Source organism: Coregonus clupeaformis, chromosome 19 (assembly GCF_020615455.1).
Source record: "Coregonus clupeaformis isolate EN_2021a chromosome 19, ASM2061545v1, whole genome shotgun sequence".
NCBI classification, from domain to species: Eukaryota; Metazoa; Chordata; class Actinopteri; order Salmoniformes; family Salmonidae; genus Coregonus; species Coregonus clupeaformis.
Window position 1 is genome coordinate 56,939,175 of NC_059210.1, and position 25,275 is coordinate 56,964,449.

A 25,275-nucleotide genomic window follows, 5' to 3' on the forward strand; every position below is an offset into this window, starting at 1 on the left:
GGTTCCTGACTTAAAAAGTTGCATATTGTGGGGGCTGTTCGATACTAATGCAGTACGCCACAGGATATTTTTGTGCTGGTCAAGGACAGTCAAGTCTGGGGTGAACCAGGGGCTATATCTGTTCTTAGTTCTGCATTTTTTGAATGGGGCATGCTTATTTAAGATGGAGAGGAAAGCACTTTTGAAGAACATCCAGGCATCCTCTACTGATGGAATGAGGTCAATATCCATCCAGGATACCCGGGCCAGGTCAATTAGAAAGGTCTGCTCGCTAAAGTGTTTTAGGGAGCGTTTGACAGTGATGAGGGGTGGTCGTTTGACCGCGGACCCATTACGGACGCAGGCAATAAGGCAGTGATCGCTGAGATCCTGGTTGAAGACAGCGGAGGTGTATTTAGAGGGTAAATTTGTCAGGATGATATCTATGAGGGTGCCCATGTTTACGGATTTAGTGTTGTACCTGGTAGGTTCCTTGATGATTTGTGTGAGATTGAGGGCATCTAGTTTAGATTGTAGGGCGGCCGGGGTGTTAAGCATATCCCAGTTTAGGTCACCAAGCAGTACGAACTCTGAGGATAGATGGGGGGCAAGCAATTCACATATGGTGTCCAGCGCACAACTGTGGGCTGAGGGGGGGCTGTAGCAAGCAGCTATATACAATTGAATAATACAGAGTTTGAGTCTTCCGATTTTAAATGATTGTATTAGTTATTTTCATTACTTAAGTGACCTGTATCGTTATTAAAATAGATTTAGGGCGAGTTTATGAAAAAACGTGCACCTGATTATTAACCAAGCTGTCAAGTTCCCATTTAACTAAATGAACACCTAGAAAGACTTCTCGCCATTGACTATAAACATTGTCAGAGCACTCAATGACAAGCTCTATGAGAAGAGGAAGGTTGCTGCTCTAGAGATTGAAAAGTGAGTCTTCTTCCTTGCTCATGATTCTGGTGAAAGTATTTTGTTTTGTGTTTGTAGACTTGGAGGTGACAGCCTTCTAAAACGTTGATGTATCTTTCCACCCAAGATTAGGCTGTTTGTCTTTCTGCAGTTTGTATGACTCAGCTGAGTAGGAAGTGTTTGTGAGCATCAATACACACACATACTCCATAGAATTTCAAGTAAGAAACTGCATGGGTTTGGATGTAGGCGCTGCATATGCTGACTAATCTCCTGAGAAACCATGTGACAAACTGTCATCAAATGATCAATTGCTTTGGATTTTGAAAGTGGAGGCCTTAAACTTGAAAGTTAAATTAAAATGGGTAAATGTGCATTCTTTCAGGCACATGATACTGGTTTGTCCTTGTATTTTCATTCTTGTGACATGTAAGAGGCACCATGTGACATTGAAGTTAAAATGGGAAAGGATTATGGAACGTTAGATGGTCCTGCCACTGGCCCCTGATTGGGTTGTGTCGCTGCGTTGTATGATAAGATAATGGCTGGAGACACACAGAGTGTGTGCAGGATTTGTACGATTAAACTCATCAATGGCTTGATGATTAGGTCTAGTTGATCAGTGGAGGCAAATGTGTTTGGCTAAAACAATAGCCTGCACCATGTGTATCTCCAGGAACAGGATTGAAGACTACTCTGATTTTAGTGTGTCCATCTGTCTAGACATTTGTTTCTGTGTCTGTTGCCTTGATACACAGACTGGTGAGGGAGTTTGTGGCTCAGAACAACTCTGCCCAGATCAGACATGTTATCCAGATCCTGGCCTCAGAGTTTGCCCTGTCCCAGCACCCTCACAGCCACAAAGGAGGCCTCATCGGCCTGGCAGCATCTTCCATCGCCCTGGGCAAGGTAAAGGGATCTGGGCATCAATATTCCATACAGTCTGTAATAGTTCTGTAACACATTAGAGCACATTACACTGGGTTGTTTGAAGTTTGTAATCATTGAGTCTACTGGAAGTAAATGCTTTTAGAAGACTGCCTTTAAAATTATTTTATAAGTTGTGCTTGCATCCTTGGTGTGTTCGTGTGTGTGTTCAAGTGAGTGTGTTCATGTATGTGTGTTTTGCAGGACTCTGGCCTGTACCTGAAGGAGCTTATCGAGCCCGTACTCACCTGCTTTAATGACTCAGACAGCAGACTGCAGTACTATGCCTGTGAGGCGCTCTACAACATAGTGAAAGTGGCCACGGGAGCAGTGCTACCACACTTCAACGTGCTCTTCCATGGACTGAGCAAGGTAACCCGAGTGTGCAGCCTGTCACCAATCACAGGACTAACCTGTCCAGAGCCAATCATACATGTTAAACACAATGGTTAAACACAATGGTTACTCACAATCTATTTTAATGCACTGGTCATGTTTTAGGAAGTTCAATGACCGAAAGCTAAACAATGAATACACTGACACCACAATATTGCTTGCCTGTGGACATAGAAAGTGCTCAGATAATACTTTTATTTAGGATACCTCTGATATTGTGTGCTCTCTCCTCCAGCTTGCTGCAGATCCTGACCCCAGACTGTTGAAGGTGAGATTACAGTACAAACCATGTCAAGACATTTCCTGTAAGTTTAATGTCGGCTTAGATTGGACTTCGGCCAGTAACTAAAATGATGACACTTCTCTGCCTTCACAGGACATTTTGACTGAGAGTAACAAGTTTGACCTGATGGCGTTTGTCCCCCTGCTGCGTGAGAGAATCTACTCCAATAACTAGTATGCCCGTCAGTTCATAGGAGGGCGGTCCTGCCCTACTCCTCTTGCATCCTGACCGCTGCCCTGCCTGTCCTAAGATGACTGCAAAAAAAGTATCCACTAAGCATAGTGTGGGAGCATTATAATGTCTGGTGGGATATACAGTTGAAGTCGGAAGTTTACATACACTTAGGTTGGAGTCATTAAAACTGCTTTTTCAACCACTCCACAAATTTCTTGTTAACAAACTATCGTTTTGGCAAGTCTGTTAGGACATCTACTTTGTGCATGATACAAGTAATTTTTCAAACAATTGTTTACAGACAGATTATTTCACTTATAATTCACTGAATCACAATTCCAGTGGGTCAGAAGTTTACATACACTAAGTTGACTGTGCCTTTAAACAGCTTGAAAAAATCCAGAAAATGATGTCATGGCTTTAGAAGCTTCTGATAGGCTAATTGACATCATTTGAGTCAATTGGAGGTGTACCTGTGGATGTATTTCAAGGCCTACCTTCAAACGCAGTACCTCTTTGCTTGACATCATGGGAAAATCAAAAGAAATCAGCCAAGACCTCAGAAAAACAATTGTAGACCTCCACAAGTCTGGTTCCTCCTTGGGAGCAATTTACAAACACCTGAAGGTACCACGTTCATCTGTACAAACAATAGTACGCAAGTATAAACACCATTGGACCACGCAGCCGTCATACCGCTCAGGAAGGAGACGTGTTCTGTCTCCTAGAGATGAACATACTTTGGTGCAAAAAGTGCAAATCAATCCCAGAACAACAGCAAGGACCTTGTGAAGATGTTGGAGGAAACAGGTACAAAAGTATCTATATCCACAGTAAAACAAGTCCTATATTGACATAAACTGAAAGGCTGCTCAGCAAAGAAGAAGCCACTGCTCCAAAACCACCATAAAAAAGTCAGACTATGGTTTGCAACTGCACATGGGGACAAAGATCGTACTATTTGGAGAAATGTCCTCTGGTCTGATTAAACAAAAATATAACTGTTTGGCCATAATGACCATTGTGTTATGTTTGGAGGAAAAAGGGGAATGCTTGCAAGCCGAAGAACACCATCTCAGCCGTGAAGCACAGGGGTTACAGCATTATGCTGTGGGGGTGCTTTGCTGCAGGAGGGACTGGTGCACTTCACAAAATAGATGGCATCATGAGGAAGGAAAATTATGTGGATATATTGAAGCAACATCTCAAGACACCAGTCAGGAAGTTAAAGCTTGGTCACAAATGGATCTTCCAAATGGACAACGACCCCAACAATACTTCCAAAGTTGTGGCAAAATGGCTTAAGGACAACAAAGTCAAGGTATTGGAGTGGCCATCACAAAGCCCTGACCTCAATCCTATAGAAAATTTGTGGGCAGAACTGAAAAAGCGTGTGCGAGCAAGGAGGCCTACAAACCTGACTCAGTTACACCAGCTCTGTCAGGAGGAATGGGCCAAGATTCACACAACTTATTGTGGGAAGCTTGTGGAAGGCTACCCGAAATGTTTGACCCAAGTTAAACAATTTAAAGGCAATGCTACCAAATACTAATTGAGTGTATGTAAACTTCTGACCCACTGGGAATGTGATGAAAGAAATAAAAGCTGAAATAAATCATTCTCTCTACTATTATTCTGACATTTCACATTCTTAAAATAAAGTGGTGATCCTAACTGACCTAAGACAGGGAATTCATACTAGGATTAAATGTCAGGAATTGTGAAAAATTGAGTTTAAATGTATTTGGCTAAGGTGTATGTAAACGTCCGACTTCAACTGTATCTACTAGCATAGAACAGTAACTATTAGGCCTATAACACAGATACTTGGAAATGGTTGTATATTTAACCAATATGGCCCGAGGGGGTTATGGTATATGGCCAATATACCACTGCTAAGGGCTGTTCTTATGCACGACGCAACGCAAAGGATTGGCCATATACCACAAACCCCAGAGCTGCCTTATTGCTATTATAAGCTGGTTACCAACGTAATTAGAGCAGTAAAAATAAATGTTTTGTCATACCTGTGGTATACGGTCTGATATACTGCGGCTGTCAGCCAATCAGCATTCAGGGCTCGAACCACCCGTTTTATACAGTGGGGGAAAAAAAGTATTTAGTCAGCCACCAATTGTGCAAGTTCTCCCACTTAAAAAGATGAGAGAGGCCTGTAATTTTCATCATAGGTACACGTCAACTATGACAGACAAATTGAGGAAAAAAATCCAGAAAATTACATTGTAGGATCTTTAATGAATTTATTTGCAAATTATGGTAGAAAATAAGTATTTGGTCACCTACAAACAAGCAAGATTTCTGGCTCTCACAGACCTGTAACTTCTTCTTTAAGAGGCTCCTCTGTCCTCCACTCGTTACCTGTATTAATTGCACCTGTTTGAACTTGTTATCAGTATAAAATACACCTGTCCACAACCTCAAACAGTCACACTCCAAACTCCACTATGGCCAAGACCAAAGAGCTGTCAAAGGACACCAGAAACAAAATTGTAGACCTGCACCAGGCTGGGAAGACTGAATCTGCAATAGGTAAGCAGCTTGGTTTGAAGAAATCAACTGTGGGAGCAATTATTAGGAAATGGAAGACATACAAGACCACTGATAATCTCCCCTCGATCTGGGGCTCCACGCAAGATCTCACCCCGTGGGGTCAAAATAATCACAAGAACGGTGAGCAAAAATCCCAGAACCACACGGGGGGACCTAGTGAATGACCTGCAGAGAGATGGGACCAAAGTAACAAAGCCTACCATCAGTAACACACTACGCCGCCAGGGACTCAAATCCTGCAGTGCCAGACGTGTCCCCCTGCTTAAGCCAGTACATGTCCAGGCCTGTCTGAAGTTTGCTAGAGTGCATTTGGATGATCCAGAAGAGGATTGGGAGAATGTCATATGGTCAGATGAAACCAAAATAGAACTTTTTGGTAAAAACTCAACTCGTCGTGTTTGGAGGACAAAGAATGCTGAGTTGCATCCAAAGAACACCATACCTACTGTGAAGCATGGGGGTGGAAACATCATGCTTTGGGGCTGTTTTTTCTGCAAAGGGACCAGGATGACTGATCCGTGTAAAGGAAAGAATGAATGGGGCCATGTATAGTGAGATTTTGAGTGAAAACCTCCTTCCATCAGCAAGGGCATTGAAGATGAAACGTGGCTGGGTCTTTCAGCATGACAATGATCCCAAACACACCGCCCGGGCAACGAAGGAGTGGCTTCGTAAGAAGCATTTCAAGGTCCTGGAGTGGCCTAGCCAGTCTCCAGATCTCAACCCCATAGAAAATCTTTGGAGGGAGTTGAAAGTCTGTGTTGCCCAGCGACAGCCCCAAAACATCACTGCTCTAGAGGAGATCTGCATGGAGGAATGGGCCAAAATACCAGCAACAGTGTGTGAAAACCTTGTGAAGACTTACAGAAAACGTTTGACCTGTGTCATTGCCAACAAAGGGTATATAACAAAGTATTGAGAAACTTTTGTTATTGACCAAATACTTATTTTCCACCATAATTTGCAAATAAATTCATTAAAACTCCTACGATGTGATTTTCTGGAAAATAAAATCTCATTTTGTCTGTCATAGTTGACGTGTACCTATGATGAAAATTACAGGCCTCTCTCATCTTTTTAAGTGGGAGAACTTGCACAATTGGTGGCTGACTAAATACTATTTTCCCCCACTGTAACTGTACTATAAGATGGGAAAATGTACTATAAGATAAGAATTTCACAAGAGCAAGTGCTCGCTTATGTAAAATCTGGCCAACAGATGGCGCAAGAGTTCTGTGTTTCTGGAGGTTTGTATCCTTCACTGATCCTGTACAGGCACCAAAGAGGCTGCAAGCGCCTGCAACCACAGCCTGATTAAGCTGGTGACCCCTGAAGATGATGATGAAGAAGAAGAAGAAGAAGATGGAAGCGGTAACAGCCCACCCAGAGAAGACAGCCCGCCAAAGACTGAGTGGGATACTAACGGTAAGTTAGCACTAGTGATGCATGGTTTAATTTGTTTAAATTTTTGTCCAAATTGGCCTGGATGACAAGGATGGTCCTTAATTCCAAGGTGAACAGGGAGGAGAATTTTATCAAGGCAATGTTATTCCCAAATCCTGTCATTGTTCACCGCAGCTCGCTGTGACTCAATTTTTGTTTAGGTCTTGGTTAAGTCAAAATGTTGGAACTTTTTCTATTCTGATTACCCTGCTCATCTTGTGAATTTTGTAGTCATTATTTTTTTACATTTTTCATTGTAAAATAATTTACTAAAAGAAAATTGTCGAGGCCAGTCCTGACACTAATCGGCACCAATCCTGTTTTCTCCTGAAATGCTTGATGGTTCATGTCCACATACTCTCCAGAGGTAGCCATGGTCAGGCGTAGAAATGGTCTGATGGGTAAAATCAGGCGGGAAGTGAGCTGGCAACCGGAGGGTTGCTGGTATCGAATCCCATCGCCTGCTGTGAGTGAAGTGCTGAAAGATTTTGTTTTTTAGAAGTGATGTGCACAGGCATAACAGTTGGTCAACCTACTAAAGTGAGACTTTATTCTCGTGTTTCTTGGATATTTACATTGTTTTGTTAACAAGTTAGGTTGTTTTTCAATGTTTGAGTTTGCTACCACTGCTAGGGAAGAGAGGTTGTCAGCCTCAACAACTCGAGTGGCCCATTACCATGGTAACCTTAAAGGGGCAACTGACCATTTTTGTCAAATCTGTGATATTTTGGTTAAAAGACAGGTCACAAAATATTAAATTGAGCAGTATACCACATTTCTTCTTACTAGTAATACATTCCTTGTTTTAGAAACATTACTAAGCATGCTCATCTGTTTAGTTTAGTGTTTTTTGGTGTAATTAATGCGGGCAAATAAATCTTGAGTGGCAGGTACATTTTAAAATAAATAACAAATCTACTTGCCACATTGGCTGGTAGATTATAAAAGTTAAGTCTGAGCAAGGCGTGAAGTGAGGGTAAAATCTGACGGGAAGTGAACTGGCAAATGGAGGGTTGTTGGTATCAAATCCCAGATGCCATCGCCTGCCGTTGTGCCCTTGAGGAAGGTACTTAAACCCCCCCACAGCTAGTGGCATAGCGCAGTTTCCCAACCCAAAAAAACACCACTGCCTACAACTACTCCATGGGCACCATAGTATGGCAGCCCCTGCTCCAACGCAAAAGTTAAATTTCCGTTGGACCTTGTGTGTACAAATTAATACAATTATCTTAATCTTAAAGCTAGAATCCTTTGTTACATCTGTCAAGTTGCGTCAATTCAAATCTGGTATTTGGGACAAAAGAGGTCATTACACAGTATCCAAATTAGTCTAGTATTTATTAATGCAAATGTTTAAATGGTAAGTATGAGAGTTCGTATACGTTCTTCATAAAATACTCTGACAGAGATAGTTCCCGCTCCCTGCTGGGCCTATCAGAGTAGAGACTGAGCGTGGTTTAGACTTACTCAGCCAATCCGTTGGCGCACCGGCTGGTCCCAGTCCCTTGGCGCTCCACTGTTGCCAGGCATAAATTGTTATCATAACAACCTGTAGAGCCAGCTCCCATAGACACCGTTCCACTGTACCCTAAGTACCTACGTTCAAGGACGGTTCACAGATCACAAAGAAGCAGTGTAGTCTAGTATTTGGAGACACAAGTTCTTATCTTCCCCTACTCCCTAAAACAGCTCCTCACATTAATCACAGCTTGTTAGGTGAAACAATTTATATCAGTACAGTACAGACCTTTTATGCTTTAATCATTAATGCATTCTTTCTAAGTTAGTCATCCCATCAGTTATGAGAAAATAGATCCCCACAATCCCCCTTTTCACACCCACTGGGTGTGAACCCAAAATAAGAAAAACACAGGGTGTCATTCATTAAAATGCAATACAAATAAAATGGTTAAGTTGAATAATAAGTCATAAAACACAGGATTAATAGAACACAAAACACAAGAATATTAAAACATAAAACACAAACTTTGGGGGCTGTGAAACTAGCCCTCAAAGCCAAACAGCACAGTTAATGGCGGACGGAAGACAGGGTGGTGTGGCAGGTGCCGCTTCTCATTCGAATGCTGTAATTTTATCTAAACCATCAGGTGTACGCCGACCCCAGCTAAGTAACTCATGCAAAGAGTTAAAGCGCAATTATGTGTTTTATCTCCAGTATTCTGCCATGATTGTCAGTTATGTAGCTGCTCTACTGATAATCTCAGTGCGTCCTTGCTGGGATGACACAATCAGTCTACTACCGGAGAATATTAACACCAAACACAAACACATTGGTTCACCGTTCCACGGGAGCGGACAGTACACAGCATACCATAATGTTCTGAATAATGGCCAAGTCTACCTCGCTCCTTATTCTACTGAACCGCTTAGGCGCAACAAACACAAGTCCAACATTTATCGGAAACTGTTAAACTACCTGTTCACTACCCTCCTGCTCTCCGGGGATGTGCAACTCAATCCTGGGCCCAACATCACCGAGCCAGCGATACGCACCGGAGTGGAGGGCGGTGGATGGCCTCGTCCACTGATCGTCGCCGCTGTGGAGGTGGGTGAGTGCTATGGTCCTGTGGTTTCTCTCGACTCACCCGGCTCCAGGATGGATTTAGACTCTTCAAACATACCAAAGTCGCTATATGCGATCCCTGACTCTGCTTCTGGTATGCAAGCTGTTTTAATTAGTTTCCCGCATCCAGTGCAGGCGGGAGGGATTGTTAATTGTGCTACCGAACTGCCCTAATCAAAACGAAACAAAACGGCCTAAACCCAGCCGTCAGAAAACACAGAAAATTTAATTTTTTTCAATGTGTCAATCACTCTCGAGTCATCTGGGACCCACGAGCTAAGCCCAAGGGACTACTAGGGGGGCACTTGAACATTCGTAGTGTCATTCCAAAAAGTGATCAAATTCAACATCTACTCACAGACTCCAACCTTGACTTTCTCTGCCTCTCAGAGACATGGCTCCATAGAAACTCTCCATCTGCTGCTTTGATTGTGCCTGGCTACAATGTTTTCAGGAGAGACAGGACTGAAGGAAGAGGAGGGGGTGTGATGATTTATATTAAAGAACATATCCGATGTAAACAAATTGAGTGGTCATGTGATAATGAACTAGAATGTATTGGCCTGAACATTACACTGTCTCCCCAAATGTATTTTACCCTCATTGGAATGTATAGGCCACCTTCCACCAAAAGTGTGTTTTTTGATCAGTTTAATAACATGCTTAGGGAATGTGATTTTGGGAAAGAGGTCATCTTAATGGGAGATTTTAACATTAATTATGAAGACAAGTGTTGTAGGAAAACCCTCAAACGAATCACTAATACCTTTGACCTTACACAGCTAGTTAAAGGGCCAACCAGGGTGACTTGTTGCTCTAAAACACAGATTGATTTGGTGTTCAGTAATAAACCAGAGAGAGTGACTAAATCATTCAATATGGTTACTGGGCTATCTGATCATAATCTGACACTTATAGCCAGAAAGCTGTCTAAGAGCAGGTTTAACCTCTCTACTGTTAGAAAGCCTGATCAACTAAGAATACCTAAGAGTGAATTAAGCTATTTTGAAAATGCAATTAAGGGAATTAACTGGAATGATCTCTTGTCCTATGCAGACGTGGAAGCTGATAGTCAAGTTTTTCTATCCACAATCCAGACTACATTAAATGGTTTCCTAAAGAAAATCAAATCCAAACCTGGCCAAAAGAGCACTCTTCCTTGGCTAAATGGAGAAATCTGGAAATTGATGAAAGAACGAGATTATTATCTAAAAATAGCCCTAAGATCCAAATTAGAGCATGACAGACGTAGGTTTACCATGTTGAGAAATAAGGTGATGAAAGAAATCAGACAGGCCAAGGCAAACTTTTTTATTAACATAATTGGTGAAGCAAAGGGAAATTCTAAAATGATCTGGGAGAATCTAAAAAAGTTAACAGGGAAAGACCATAGTAACACTGCAAAAAGACTAGAAATCATGGTGAATAACAATCTAACACAGGATGCAGTCGAAATAGCAATAGTCTTCAATTCCTACTTTATTGACTCTGTCAGGGTACTGACACAGAACCCCTCCACTGGTTTCTTGGGCTCAGTGCTAGTAAATGATGCTCAACCTGTCTTCATCATAAGGGAGGTTTCTGAGTCAAAGGTAGACAAGGTGATTAGCTCACTAAAGAACTCTAAAGCCAAATATGTGTTTGGGATGGACTCTACCTTTCTTAAAAACTACAAAGAGTCACTCATTGGCCCCATTACTAAGGTCACCAACACATCTATTGGTCTCGGGGTGTTTCAAGGGTATGGAAGTCGGCCATAATAACGGCCATCTTTAAATCAGGCGACCCTGCTGATGTGAGTAACTACAGGCCCATTAGTATACTACCTGTGGTGTCAAAGATTGTTGAAAAGTGTGTAGCAGAACAACTGATTGCCCACCTCAACAACAGCCCCTTCACATTACATTCCATGCAGTTTGGCTTCAGAGCGAAACACTCTACAGAAATGGCCAACTGCTTTTTTCTGGAAAATGTGAAGTCCAAGATGGACAAAGGGGGCGTTGTTGGGGCTGTGTTTCTGGACCTAAGGAAGGCTTTTGATACTGTTAACCATGAGATTCTCATCACAAAATTGTCCAAGTTCAACTTTTCCCCCGATGCCTTGAGATGGATGAAATCTTACCTTGAAGGCAGAACTCAGTGTGTCAGAGTGAGCAATGAGCTGTCGCCCACTCTTAGCTATGATGTGGGTGTGCCCCAAGGGTCAATACTGGGGCCCCTCCTGTTCAGCCTGTACATTAATGATCTGCCTTCTGTCTGTACTGGGTCTGAAGTTCAAATGTATGCAGATGATACAGTGATATATGTGCATGCAAAGAGCAAACAACAAGCTGCACAAGAACTCACTACTGTAATGGTCCAGGTTACAAAGTGGCTCAGTGACTCGTGTTTGCATCTCAATGTGAAAAAAACTGTTTGCATGTTCTTCACAAAGGGGGCAACAGATGCTACTGAGCCAGAAGTCTATGTGTCAGGGGAGAAGCTCCAGGGGGTATCTGATTTTAAGTACCTTGGCATCATACTTGATTCCAACCTCTCTTTTAAAAAGCATGTGAAAAAGGTAATTCAAATAACCAAATTCAACCTAGCTAATTTCCGATTTATACGAAATTGTTTGACTACAGAGGTAGCAAAACTGTACTTCAAATCTATGATACTCCCCCCACTTAACATACTGCTTGACTAGTTGGGCCCAAGCTTGCTGTACAACAGTAAGACCTATTCAGTCTGTCTACAAACAGGCTCTCAAAGTGCTTGATAGGAAGCCCAATAGCCATCATCACTGTCACATCCTTAGAAAGCATGAGCTCCTGAGTTGGGAAAATCTTGTGCAATACACCGATGCATGTCTTGTATTCAAGATCCTAAATGGCTTGGCTCCCCCTCCACTCAGTATTTTTGTTAAACAGAAAACCCAAACATATGGCAGCAGATCCACAAGGTCTGCCATGAGAGGTGACTGTGTAGTTCCCCTAAGGAAAAGCACCTTTAGTAAATCCGCTTTTTCTGTGAGAGCTTCCCCATGTCTGGAATACACTGCCATCAGACACACATAACTGCACCACATATCACACTTTCACAAAATGCTTGAAGACATGGCTAAAGGTCAATCAGATTTGTGAACATGGTCCCTAGCTGTGTGTTGCCGCTTTCCATGTCTGTTGTCTGTAACTTGTGAGGTGTGGAAACACTTTGTTGCTTTTATGAATTTTGTCTTGCTGCTTTTTGTTCTATGTTGCTCGGTCTGTATGCTACGTCTTGTTTGTCCTATGTTGCTATGTCTGTATGCTATGTCTTGTTCTATGTTGTTATTGTCTATATTGTAATTGTTTTTAATAACCTGCCCAGGGACTGCGGTTGAAAATTAGCCGGCTGGCTAAAACCGGCACTTTTACTGAAATGTTGATTAATGTGCACTGTCCCTGTAAAAATAAACTCAAACTCAACTCAACTCAACTCAAACGGGGAAGTACATTTTGACCCCCTTTAGACACCCTCTAGGGTGTGATTCAAAAAATGTTAAAGGGAAAATTTAGGATTCCCTCTGTTGACACCATTTATGGTGTCACTCCAAATAACAGTTTGAACAGAATATAAACAACCCTGAGAATAACAGGATATGGAAATTAAATCACATCAAAAAATGTTAATAAAATAAAAATAATTATTTTAACCCTCTATTTCTCCCCTACATCTAACATGTACTGAGTTGGCTACCAGCCACCCAGGAATCATTTACCTTCACATCAGGAGGAATAAACAATCACAGTGGTTAGTAAAAACATAAGGTAATAAATGAGCAAGAACTGAAAATAAATGCGTTTTTTTTTTTTTAGGCAAACCATGGATCATCCAGCTTGGTCTCAGAGTCAGTAGCAGAGTCATCCGCATCATCCTGGGCCCGTAACAACGGCATCATACCTGATGCCTGCACCACTCCTACCACTGACTTCCTGAGACAGGGGATGATGCAAGCAGCACAACACATTAACAGCAAAAACACAATCACTAGGGTCAGAAATCCAGTAACCACCATAGAAGAATACTTACCGAACCAGTCACTTAACCAGGAGAACAGCCCACCACTCTCCACTCCAGCCATGCTCTTCATTTCTGCTGACAACTTATCCAGGCCAACAAGGGCCTTTTGTTTTCCGAGTATTGTTAGGAATAAACGTACAGCATTGTTCCCCAAACATCTTACACACACCCCCTTGGTTAGCAAGCAACATGTCAAGTGCTAGTCTATTTTGCCTAGCCACCCTAGAGGTGGCCTCTAGTTGTTCGGACATTCCAGTCAGGGCAGTGCGTGTGTAGTTAACAAATCGCTGTTGGTTATAATAGATGTCATTTATCCAAGATCGCTGTTTAGCAGCATCTATAGCAGGTCCTATGATTGGCAACAAATGCCACAACCCATCATTCCTGTTGAGTGCCTGGAACTGTAATGGTACTCCCACAGGCACCCCCAACAGGTTAGAGTGGATCTCCTCTCCTGCTGACCATGGGGCACTACGTCTCCCCCGCCTCATTCTCTCTCTGTCTGGGGCTAGCTGGGCGATCCCCAAAAGTTGGTCTGAGGAAACATCAATAATGGTCAGTGGTACAATCAAACTAGCTAATGCACACGTGCCCTGCCAGTCCCCCTTTAGAATCGGGGTTAGTTTTCTATTTGGCCCACAGATCCACCACACATCAGCCACCCCCTTTGTCTGGGTTTTACCCTCTACTGGCCAAGTGCTGTTCATAGTTACATTCACAGCACAGTCCCCTGGTGGTAGCCTACCATAGTTAACACCCTTACCTGTTCCAGTAATGCAACTGTAATTACCTCCATAAGCCTGAACTCCCGCAGGTGCCTTTTGTGGGGGAACCTCAGGGAAAATCAAACTTAGGGCTTTGCACAGGGTGGTGTTTGGCAGTGAATGGTATAACTCTTCCAATATGCACTGCCATCCTTCCCCTTCTCCTAAGGTGAATGGGTGGGTTGCCAACCCAGGTCTTGCATGCCCACAGATAACACAATTCTGCCTGACCAGTGTCCTAGCCGTATACCTCATGTATGCCAACCACATATTTTCTTTCCCTTCATAGCCAGTTTCTGTCCCCAATTGGTCGCTGTCCGTTATATCCCTAACATTAATCACCTGAATGGGGTTTGGTACCTTAGTGGGTTGAAGCTGAGCTGGTCCTGGAGTGGTGATGTGGTTCAACTGGGTCTGTCTCTCCCCAGCTGCAGGTTTGGGTGTGACCGCGATGGTGAACATACCCATGGTGTCTGGTCCGGATCGTACTGCTGCTAAGGTGTACACAGCTGCGTCTGTAAGTTTAATGTCTTGGATGGTTAGTAGGATTTCATCGCCTTTACATGCACCCCCTTTTTGACCCCTGCACACCCCTTATCATTGAAAACCTAGCTGCTTTAGAAGCATCTCCTAATGCATATGGATAGCCTCTACGCCATTCCCAGAAGGTGCCAACATTTGTGATCATATAGTCCCAATATGGACACCACTTTCCCTCACACAGATAAGTACCTCTCTTTAACACATGGGGATACATTTTGTTACAGTTTCCCTTCTGGTTCCAATTGCAACCAGTGTCCCCAATTCCACTAGCCCTATTCCTCCATGACCAGATCTTACATGGTTCTAGGGACATCACTTGAGATTCCCCTTCCTGTAAGGTAATGACTATATTATGATACTGACTGGAAGTCACTGTTTGCCATAGGGCCAGCCCCACTACTAACCATAACATCCTCCCCTTCTGCAGCCAAGTCCTGTTGTACTTGATCTAGAGTTCTTCCTGGAGCTATATCTTTGGCACAATGTGTTCTGTGGTACCACACGTCCTTCTTACTCGTGTTTACCCTCAGCGAGTGACTTGATACCTCTTTCACCTGAAAGGGTCCCTCCCACCTTGGCTCCGTCCACTTCCTGGAATGCACCTTTACTCTCACCCAGTCTCCCACCAGGATGTCTCTGTTCTCGTCCGTGGTTTCAACAGCAGGAGTGCGCACTTCCACCACCTGTTTAGACAATCTTTCAACAAGAGAAATTAGCGCCTGCATGTAGTCTGTGTATCTGATTTTTGCAATATCTAGCCTAGGCATACTAAGATTGTCTGCTGGTGGCCCTGGCATTCTGCGTCCTGTCATAAGCTCATGTGGAGTCAAGTGGGTATCAGACCCAGGTGAATTTCTCATTGACATTAGAGCAAGGGGTAGGGCATCTACCCATTTCAGTTTGGTGCCTGCCATGATTTTAGCCATTTTTCGTTTCAGAGTCTGGTTAGCGCGTTCAACAAGTCCCTGCGATTGGGGATGATACACTGACCCGAACTTGTGAGTGATCCCTAGGGCCTGTTCTACCTCTCTCAGGTGTTCATTCTTGAAATGGGTACCATTGTCGGAACGGATCATTCACGGGACTCCAAACCTTGGAATGAGGTCTCGCATCAACCACTTAATCACGGCCTTTGCGTCTTCTCTTGCTGTGGGGATGGCTTCCACCCATCTGGTGAATCTGTCCACCATTACCAACAGGTACCTTTTTCCTTCCACTCTGTTGTCCTGTCCCATGTCCGTGAAGTCTATGCAAACGTCTTGAAATGGTGCATCAGGTATTGGGAAGCTACCTATCACTGCTCCAAGTGACACTTTGTTGTTGTATTGTTTGCACACTTCACAGCTCTCTGATGTCTCTCTTGCCATGTCCAACATGTGTGGATGCCACCATGCTTTCTCAACTGATTTTGTGACACTTTTCCATCCTCCATGAGCCTTCTCATGCTCTTCCCTTAAGATTGATCTGAGGAGTTTTGCAGGTCCCACTGTTTTTCCTGTGTGAGATCTCCAAATCCCATGATGGTCTTGCCTTGCTCCCTGTCTGCTCCATACGTTCTGTTCGTAGGCGCCTGCTGCTTCTTGCAACTGTCTTACTGTGTCTGTTGTCAACTCCTCCTGTCCTTGAGTGGCTCGTTGCACCATCTGCTGGGCAGTGTATCCTCCTGCATCTTTTGCTGCTTGATCAGCCCGATCATTTCCTTCACGCACTCTGGTGCTTTCTCTGCTGTGACCTTTACACTTCATTATTGCCACTCGTTTGGGAAGCTGGATTGCATCAATTAACTTCTGTACTTCAACCTTGTGTTTGATGGGCTCATTTGAGCTGGTCACAAATCCTCTCCTCATCCACTGTGGTCCATCAATGTGTGCAATCCCATGTGCATAGGCAGAGTCTGTGTAGATGTCCACATTCTTTCCTTCACTTAGTTGTAGAGCTCTCCTCAACGCCCTAAGTTCAGCTAGCTGTGCTGAAGCTTCATTTGGACCAAGTTTCTCTGCTTCCATTACTTCATGTCCTCCTTCTGTGTCTTGTTTCACCACTGCATAGGCAGCAGTGTTTCCTTCCTTTGGGTCCTTTGACCTGTAGCAGCATCCATCAGTGAACAGGGTGATTTTGTTTCCCCTCCAAGGGTGAGTTTTGCAGGTCCATTCGGACTTTGATCTGTTTGGCTGCTCTATCCTCACAGACATGTGGTTCTCCAAGACCCATACCATCGGTCATATTGGTTGCTGTTGTCACATATGTAATGTGCTTTGCAGTGATGGCTTTTGTTATGCTGGATTTTCTTTTACTGGACAGTGTGAAAAGTTTGGAGCCTATAAAAGCGGTCACCCCATGATCTGTATTGATTTCAAGTGGATGTCTCATCACAATGTGGGCTGTTTTACCTATAGCTTTTGCAATGGCAGCCATGTGTCTGGCACAGTCATTTTGTCCTGTTTCAATGTTGTCCAGTTTCGCGCTGTAGTAGTGTAACACTCTTCTCTCCCCCTTTTGTTTCTGATACAGGATGGAATGTACATAACCGTCCTGCTCAGAAACATCCAAACAGAATGGCGTGGTGTAATCGGGTAAGGACAGTGCTTCAGCCTGTGCCAGCGTCTGTTTGAGTTGGATTAAAGCTGCCTCTGCCTCTGGAGTCCACTTAAGGACTGCTGTGAGGTTTCTGTTTCCTGCTTCTCTCAAGATTGCCCGCAGTGGTTCCACTTTAAGACAGTATTCTGGCACGTGTGTTCTGCTGTATCCAGTAAGGCCAAGAAATGACAAAAGGTGTTGTACAGTAGTGGGTTTGGGATGTTCCAAGATGGAGGTCCTCTGGGCCACAGACACAGCTTGTCCCTTCCCGGACAGCACTCTTCCCAGGAACTGGACACTTCTCCGACAGCACTGCACTTTCTCTTTCTTTACCTTGTATCCCTTTTTGGCTACCAACAGGAGAAGGGACTTGGTGGCCTGCAAACAAGACTCGGCAGTGGGTGCTGCCAACAGAAGATCATCAACGTATTGGAGTAGCGTCACCCCCTCAGGTAATGTTAGTTCTTCCAAGTGGCTCTTCAGGATAGCGTTGAAGATTCCCGGGGAATCACGGTAGCCTTGTGGAAGACGGGAATACGTAAATTGCTGCTCTCTGTAGGTAAATGCAAAAAGTGGCTGGGACTCTGGATGTAATGGGATGCAGAAAAATGCATTGGCGAGATCCACAACTGTAAACCAATCTTGGGTGGGTGAAATGTTCTGTAAGGCCAGATATGGGTCTGGTACAGGTCGAACATCTGGTACAGTTACTTCGTTGATTGGTCTGAAGTCCTGCACCATCCTCCATTTCCCAGTGTCACCTTTCTTCACTGGAAGGATGGGTGTATTCCACGCAGAACAGGTTGGATATATAACCTGTCCTTTTTGGAGTCCTGATATCGTAGGCTCAATTCCCTCGTCTTCTCTTCACTGAGAGGGTATTGAGATTTGTGAACTGGGACAGTGAGTTCACTTTCCTTTCGAATGGAGACAACCACTGGTTCTACATCAACCAGCCCCACATCTTCAGCACTTGTTGTCCACAGTTCCTCTGGTAGTTGATTGAAAATGTTAGGAGTATCCGGATGATCAGTCATCTCCCTGCCATGGTAACGTGATCTTCTCACAACCTCTGGTTTTGACACATCATCCACATTGAGTTTAATTCTCCATACTTGATTTCCATCAAGGAATGCGCTTTCCACGTTGTAACAAGAGGTTTTATTCCACCGTAGGCAACTTGCTGCCTTTACTGCAGGTCCCAGAGATCTTGCCTCGTATCCAAATCCCACGAGAAGGGTAACATGCGGCACAGAATCACTAGGAAGAGCAAACCATTTGTCTGTTAGCACCACGTCTCCATCCATGACCATGCAGCTGGTAGCCACCCCTTCTTTGAGTATGTACATATGATTGCTGGTCACAATCGGGCGCCTATCGTCCATTTCCTCCTCCCAGGCTTCATCATATGCTTCATCCAAGTCCCTTGTATAGTTCATTGTCATGTGCGGAGGGTCCTCAGGTGGATAGTATGCATTTAAGGTCTGTATCCAGGCCTTCCATAGTTGGAACTCTCTGCATACTCGGGGAGCATCAGGGTCAGTATCCATGAGCTTCAGCCAGTAAACATATGCTTCCTCCTCATCTTCCTCGTTTAGGTGTGTTCCCACATATAGAATGCGAGGGGGGTCGGAGAGTTTTTCCATGATTACTGGCATGAGTTCATCAATGGGCGTGATGGATGCGTGTAGGCCCTCCTGGTTACAATAGATACTACATCCCAGTTTGGAAAGCAGGTCCCTCCCCATGAGCCCCACCGAGCATTCCGGGTTGTATAGAAACTGATGGGTAACCTGTAGGTCATCCCATACAACCTCCAATGGAACTGTGTATGGCTTTCTCATAATAGCCCCAGAAACCCCAGAGAAAGCTTGTGTTTTGGTAGTGAGTTGATATGTTGCTTGTACAGAAGACCATGTACATCCTGTATCAATCAGCATATTATGTTGTCTTCCTCCAATCAAACATGTCACTACCGGCTCTGAACCTGGTGGGAAAGTGTAAATGTTGGTGGTGGGATCCTTATGGGTTTCTGGGCAGCTTCATTAGTAATTGTGTTCGTCACCCAGCCATGACATGCTGGGCAGGAGGGCAGCGTTAGGCACTGCTGGGTCTTGTTTTCGGTTCTGCTGTTGTGGTGGTTGGTGCTGCTGGACTGGCATTCCTCCTCCTTGTCAGCTTCCCCATCCTTGCTGGTATCTCGGTGCTTGTCTTCTGGGCTGTCCCATGTAACCCCTCCCTCTTTGTTGTCCCTTTCTTGGGAGATAACAGTGTCTTGCCAGGTGGCCATGCATCCCACAGTTAAAACACCCTTGGTCAGCATATCTAGGGGTGTATCCCTGTTGTCGTGGCGGTACATAGGGTTGCTGGTATGCGGGTGCACCATATCCAGGAGGACCAGAAGGTGCCATCATTCCCGTCATTGCCTGTATTACAGCAGTAACTGCAGCAGTAGTATCATTTCCAGGTGCAGGAGTGGTAGGATTAGATGTTGGGGTACTGGTTACCACCATTTGTTTTCCTGGCTTGTCCTCTGTCAGTTGCTTCTTCAGAACCTTCTTCTGATGTTGTTTGAGTTCATCCTCTTCCTTTCGCTTACCCTCTCTCCATCGTTCCACATGGTGTTGTGCTATCTCGGTAAATTCCGGAATCGATTTTGCGGTGATTGCCACAACTTTTTCACATTCAGCTTGCCGGGAGTCCCCCCAGGCAGTTCGTCAGGAAGAGGTGCTTCATGGTGTCTTTTCCTGGTTCTTCATTCCACGCTTGCCTCCAGAGGCACTTTGCCCTATTCATGTATGCTGGTATGGTTTCATCGTCATTCAATGTCAGAGTTCTCATCAGTTCGGGTCTGGCCTGGGTAGGATACTTCCTCCTTATGGCGTCCCATACGTCACTGCGGTGGGGGTCAAATCTAGTAGCCGACCCCACTTGCCCTCTCAGTCCCCCAGAGGTCATTATCTCTTTGCATTCCTGGTCACCCATACACCTGTTCATTACAGTAACCATATCACCTATGGTGAGTTCATCCGCTGCGGTGAGACTCTCAAAAGACTTCACCCATCTGTGTCCAGATTCTTCAGGTTGGGGGAGACTGTCCACCAGGGTCTGTATGTCTCTGTGGGCCCATGGCTTGTAAACTGAGGCCCCCCCTGGGGTCTCCCTCAACGGGTACTGCCCCCCTTTGTGTCCTTCTCTGGACTGGGCCCTGGCTCGGGTGTGGTACGCGGGTCCATCATTGTTGTCCCATATGTCTCCATCAAAAGCTCCACATATGAGTTTTTGTTGTTTCACTCTTTCCTCCTCACTCTCTTCCCCATCTCTGAGGTCAATACAGTGTCCCCTTACTGGTGAGCGTTCACTTTCACTTCTGTTTTTGTTCGCTTTGAGCTCCATCTTTAACTTGTGCAATTGTGCTTCCTGGTGTCGTACTTCCTCTTTTATCATTTTCAACTTTTCCAGTCGTTCTTCATCTCTCTGTCTCTCAAGTCTCTCCCTCCTTTCCCCTTCTTCAGCATCCTTGTTTCGTTGCCACTCCCCCTGGGCTAGACCACCCCTTATGTTTCCTTCAGTTAGGCTCATTCTCTCTTCCTTCTCACCCTCACCATCACCGTCAACACTCCCTCCTCCTTCTGTTCCGCATCTGCCCCCGTCTCTCCCTCGATTCTACTCAGTTCAAACACTCCTTTTTCTAGCGCTTTTGCAGCTTTTAGAAGTACATCCACTTCTCCCCTTCTGTCAGTCATATCACTCTTTCTGACCCACATTCCTTCTTCCTCCTCATCTGTCCTTTGTTGATAGTGGACTTTTCCCGCTATATCCAGAACCGGAGCCATTGTTTTTGGGTGGTCGTCATATGGTGGTGGCGCTGTTGGTAGGGGTGGGTATAAACGGGTCCTTTCCTTCTGTCCTGTTTTCTCCTCCCACAGTTTCTTCAATTTTCCAAGCATTGCTAGGCCAATCCGCTCCTTTAGCTTTGCTTTCTCCATTGCGTCTTTAATCTTGCCACTGCGGGGCTCTCCTTCATTCTTCCATTCACCTTCTGCTTTCTGGGTTTTCCGCTTCAACGTCTCCAGTATTCTCCCTGGTTCGCCTTCTACAGGCACTCCATCGGGGGACAGTATACAACCATCGTCTATCCATTCCTTATAGAGTTTCTCTCCTCGCCTGCTCCATTCCTTTCCATCTTTTCCTCCGTTTGTTTCAAGTGTGGATTTTAGAGCCTTCAATATTCTTTCCGCTTCTCCACTGGTAGTCATGTTTTTCGTTTTAATTTGTAATATTCGTCCGTTATTTAGTTATTTAAAGTACGTCTATCTATTATTCCCACCTAATTAGTTAAACTCGGTGCCAGATTATTTCAGCCTTAATTATTTGAAAGCAATATTCTTACAGTGCCACACATCAAATGGTAAATCAAAACGAATAAACCAAAGTGTTTCAATTATTTAACCAATGGTTGATATGTCAAATTAAACGCCACACAGCAAATGGTAAATCGAACGAATAAACCAAAGTGTTTCAATTATTTAACCAATGGTTGTTATGTCAAGTCAAGCGCCACACATCAAATGGTAAATCGAACGAATAAACCAAAGTGTTTCAATTATTTAACCAATGGTTGTTATGTCAACTCAAGCGCCACACATCAAATGGTAAATCGAACGAATAAACCAAAGTGTTTCAATTATTTAACCAATGGTTGTTATGTCAACTCAAGCGATAAACCATATTACTTCAATTTAATTATTTAAAACCAGTATTATGCTATGTCAAACATCAAACGTTACAGTTGTTGGTGAACACATAATTGGAGAGGAAGTACAAAACCAACGACGCTAGACAGAGAGGAATTTGCTTAAGCAAAAGGCAGTTTATTAAAACAGAGATAGCTGGTACTGCTCAAGCTACATGCATGGACCCAACCAATTGCCTCTTAAGGAGACAGTTGAGAAAGGATGAATAAACAGAGTTTACAGCATTACTTATACAATGTAACATAAAGGAAGGGGTCCTTCTTCTAGTCCCTTGATTGGTTCCCGAGGCGTAGGAGGCGGGTCTGCTCTGTCCAGAGCAGATGCCCCATTGGTGCACGGCAGAGTCCTCTGCCCTTGGCACCCGACCAGTAGAAGGAAGTGGAGTTTGAGTGTGCGTCCACAGTGAAATGTCTGTGTGTGTCAAAGAACTCGTGAGGCATGAGAATGAGTGTGCGTGCAAATGAAATATTTGTGTGTGTCCAGGGAACTGGTGAGGACCATCTGGTGATTGTGGCCTTGGGCGTGGGTGTTGTCCTGTTATTACACTCCTGACTAGGCCATATCGGTGACAAGATATGGCTGCTCTTCTACTGTCCTTTGTTCGACAACCAACACAACAGCCCACTGTTAATACCAGACACATGACAAAATCCCCCTCTTCACGTTATAACATTTTATATTTACTACGACACAGTTCAATTATATCAGTTCAAACGTTTCAGTTTAGTCATACTAATTATTCATTATTTTACCTTTACATTATCAAATTCAACCTCGTCTACTATTTTTCTCCCTATCTAAAAAATAAATAAAAATACTCAGCTGAACCTAGCCACACCCCTAAGTTACGGACCTTGCCAGTCACCAGTATTATCTAAAATTTCCCGAACCCAGCCGTATCCTTGAAGTTACGGACCTTGCCGGTGTAATTCTTCGAACCTAGTCCTACTGATGTAGTTACGAACCTTGCCGATAGCAATTACTTAAGTCAATTATTCCCTGTATCTCCGAACCTAGCCGTATTCTTGCAGTTACGGACCTTGCCGATAGATGTCAGTATTGTCTCCGAACCTAGCCGTACTCCACAGTTACGGACCTTGCCGGTAGCACAAAAACTCTATGGTACCAGGGTTTAACACTCACATTTACCATACATTTGCATATCACAATAGCGACAATTTCTTATTTACTCATAATAATTCATAATTTAGTTCGCTTACATCAAACAGGTGTTTCACAAAATTAATTTGGATAAAGCCAATGTGCAGAACTTCAGTTATATAACAATAGGTGTCTGCTTACCTGTTGTTAGTAGTCCGGACTCTTTGTGAAACACACCGTCCAATGACAGAGATGTCCAATGGGCCGGACGATATCCAGCGAAGTCCCTTTACCAGATCACCTTTACGGAGGTCACCAATTGTCAAGTTGCGTCAATTCAAATCTGGTATTTGGGACAAAAGAGGTCATTACACAGTATCCAAGTTAGTCTAGTATTTATTAATGCAAATGTTTAAATGGTAAGTATGAGAGTTCGTATACGGGCTCACTGTAATACCACGCAGGGCAGACAGAGAACTGATCCATTGTTTATGAGTTCTTCATAAAATACTCTGACAGAGATAGTTCCCGCTCCCTGCTGGGCCTATCAGAGTAGAGACTGAGCGTGGTTTAGACTTACTCAGCCAATCCGTTGGCGCACCGGCTGGTCCCAGGCCCTTGGCGCTCCAGTGTTGCACACTGTTGCCAGGCATAAATTGTTATCATAACAACCTGTAGAGCCAGCTCCCATAGACACCGTTCCACTGTACCCTAAGTACCTACTGTGGGGTTCTATTTTCTCATAATTGGATCTGTATGTGATGAATAGCTTAGAAGGAATGCATTAATGATAAGCATAGAAGGTTTGTACTATACTGATATAAATTGTTTCACATAACAAGCTGTGATTCATGAAAGGAACGTTAGGGGGTAGAACAGATAAGACTTGTATTTCTTACAGATACGAACACTGCCTCTTTGTTGTCTGTGAACCGTCCTTGAACGTAGGTACTTACAGTACAGGGGCTGGGACCAGCCGGTGCGCCAACGGATTGGCTGAGTAAGTCTAAACCACGCTCAGTCTCTACTCTGATTGGCCAGCAGGGAGCGGGAACTATCTCTGTTAGAGTATTTTAAGGAGAACTCATAACAATGGATTAGTTCTCTGAGTGCCCTGCGTGGTATTTCAGTGGACCCGTATATACGAACATCATATTTACCATTGAAGGTTTTGCATTAATTAAAATACTAGTCTATTTAGAAGACGTGTATTGACCTCTTTTGTTCCTAATACCAGATTTGAATTGACGCAACTTAACACTACGTTCAAGGACGGTTCACAGATCACAAAGAAGCAGTGTAGTCCCGAGTGGCGCAGTGGTCTAAGGCACTGCATCGCAGTGCTAGATGTGCCACTAGAGATCCTGGTTCGAGTCCAGGCTCTGTCGCAGCCGGCCGCGACCGGGAGACCCATGGGCGGCGCACAATTGGTCCAGCGTCGTCCAAGGTAGGGGAGGGTTTGGCCGGCAGGGATGTGGGTTCGTTTCCCACGTGGGGGCCTGTATGAATAAAAAAACAAAACATGTATTCATTCACTAACTGTAAGTCGCTCTGGATAAGAGCGTCTGCTAAATGCCTAAAATGTAAATGTAAATGTAGTATTTGGAGACACTAGTTCTTATCTTCCCCTACTCCCTAAAACAGCTCCTCACATTAATCACAGCTTGTTAGGTGAAACAATTTATATCAGTACAGTACAGACCTTTTATGCTTTAATCATTAATGCATTCTTTCTAAATTAGTCATCCCATCAGTTATGAGAAAATAGATCCCCACGCATCCATTTTTTGACTTATAAATTAATGATATTGATTCTTGAAAAAATTTGCCTCCATGAACTTCAGTTCAACTGTCATACCCCCTCAGTCAGAACCCAATATATAAGCTTGTTTTACTATGTAAATGTAAATAAACACTGTATAGCCTCAACATGGTTAAAACTATAATTTGGATCAAATGGATGGTCAGTCCTTGTATCTTTTCGCTCTGTCTGAATTTCAGTGGTTGCATTTCTCCAGGCCAATCCCTCAGCTTTTTACCAAAACAGAGGCGGGTTGCCCACTTTATTGTTTTAAGAATTCAAGCTTTAATGAGATGGATGTCTTGCTCTATTGGAGAGTTCACTGTTCTGTTGCTCTTGTCCTGGGAGAGGACTGTTTACATTTTAGTCATTTAGCAGACGCTCTTATCCAGACTTAAAGTTAGTGCATT

General features: G+C 43.9%; 1 long non-coding RNA gene across 1 annotated transcript; it reads right to left on the reverse strand.

Moving 5' to 3' along the window:
• Nucleotides 1-897: 897 nt before the first annotated feature.
• LOC123481391 lies at nt 898-14,582 on the reverse strand. Its single transcript, XR_006657082.1, has 3 exons — nt 14,447-14,582; nt 2,434-2,485; nt 898-2,243 (listed from the first exon to the last, which is right to left on the reverse strand). It is a non-coding gene; the product is annotated as an uncharacterized LOC123481391 (long non-coding RNA).
• Nucleotides 14,583-25,275: the final 10,693 nt, after the last annotated feature.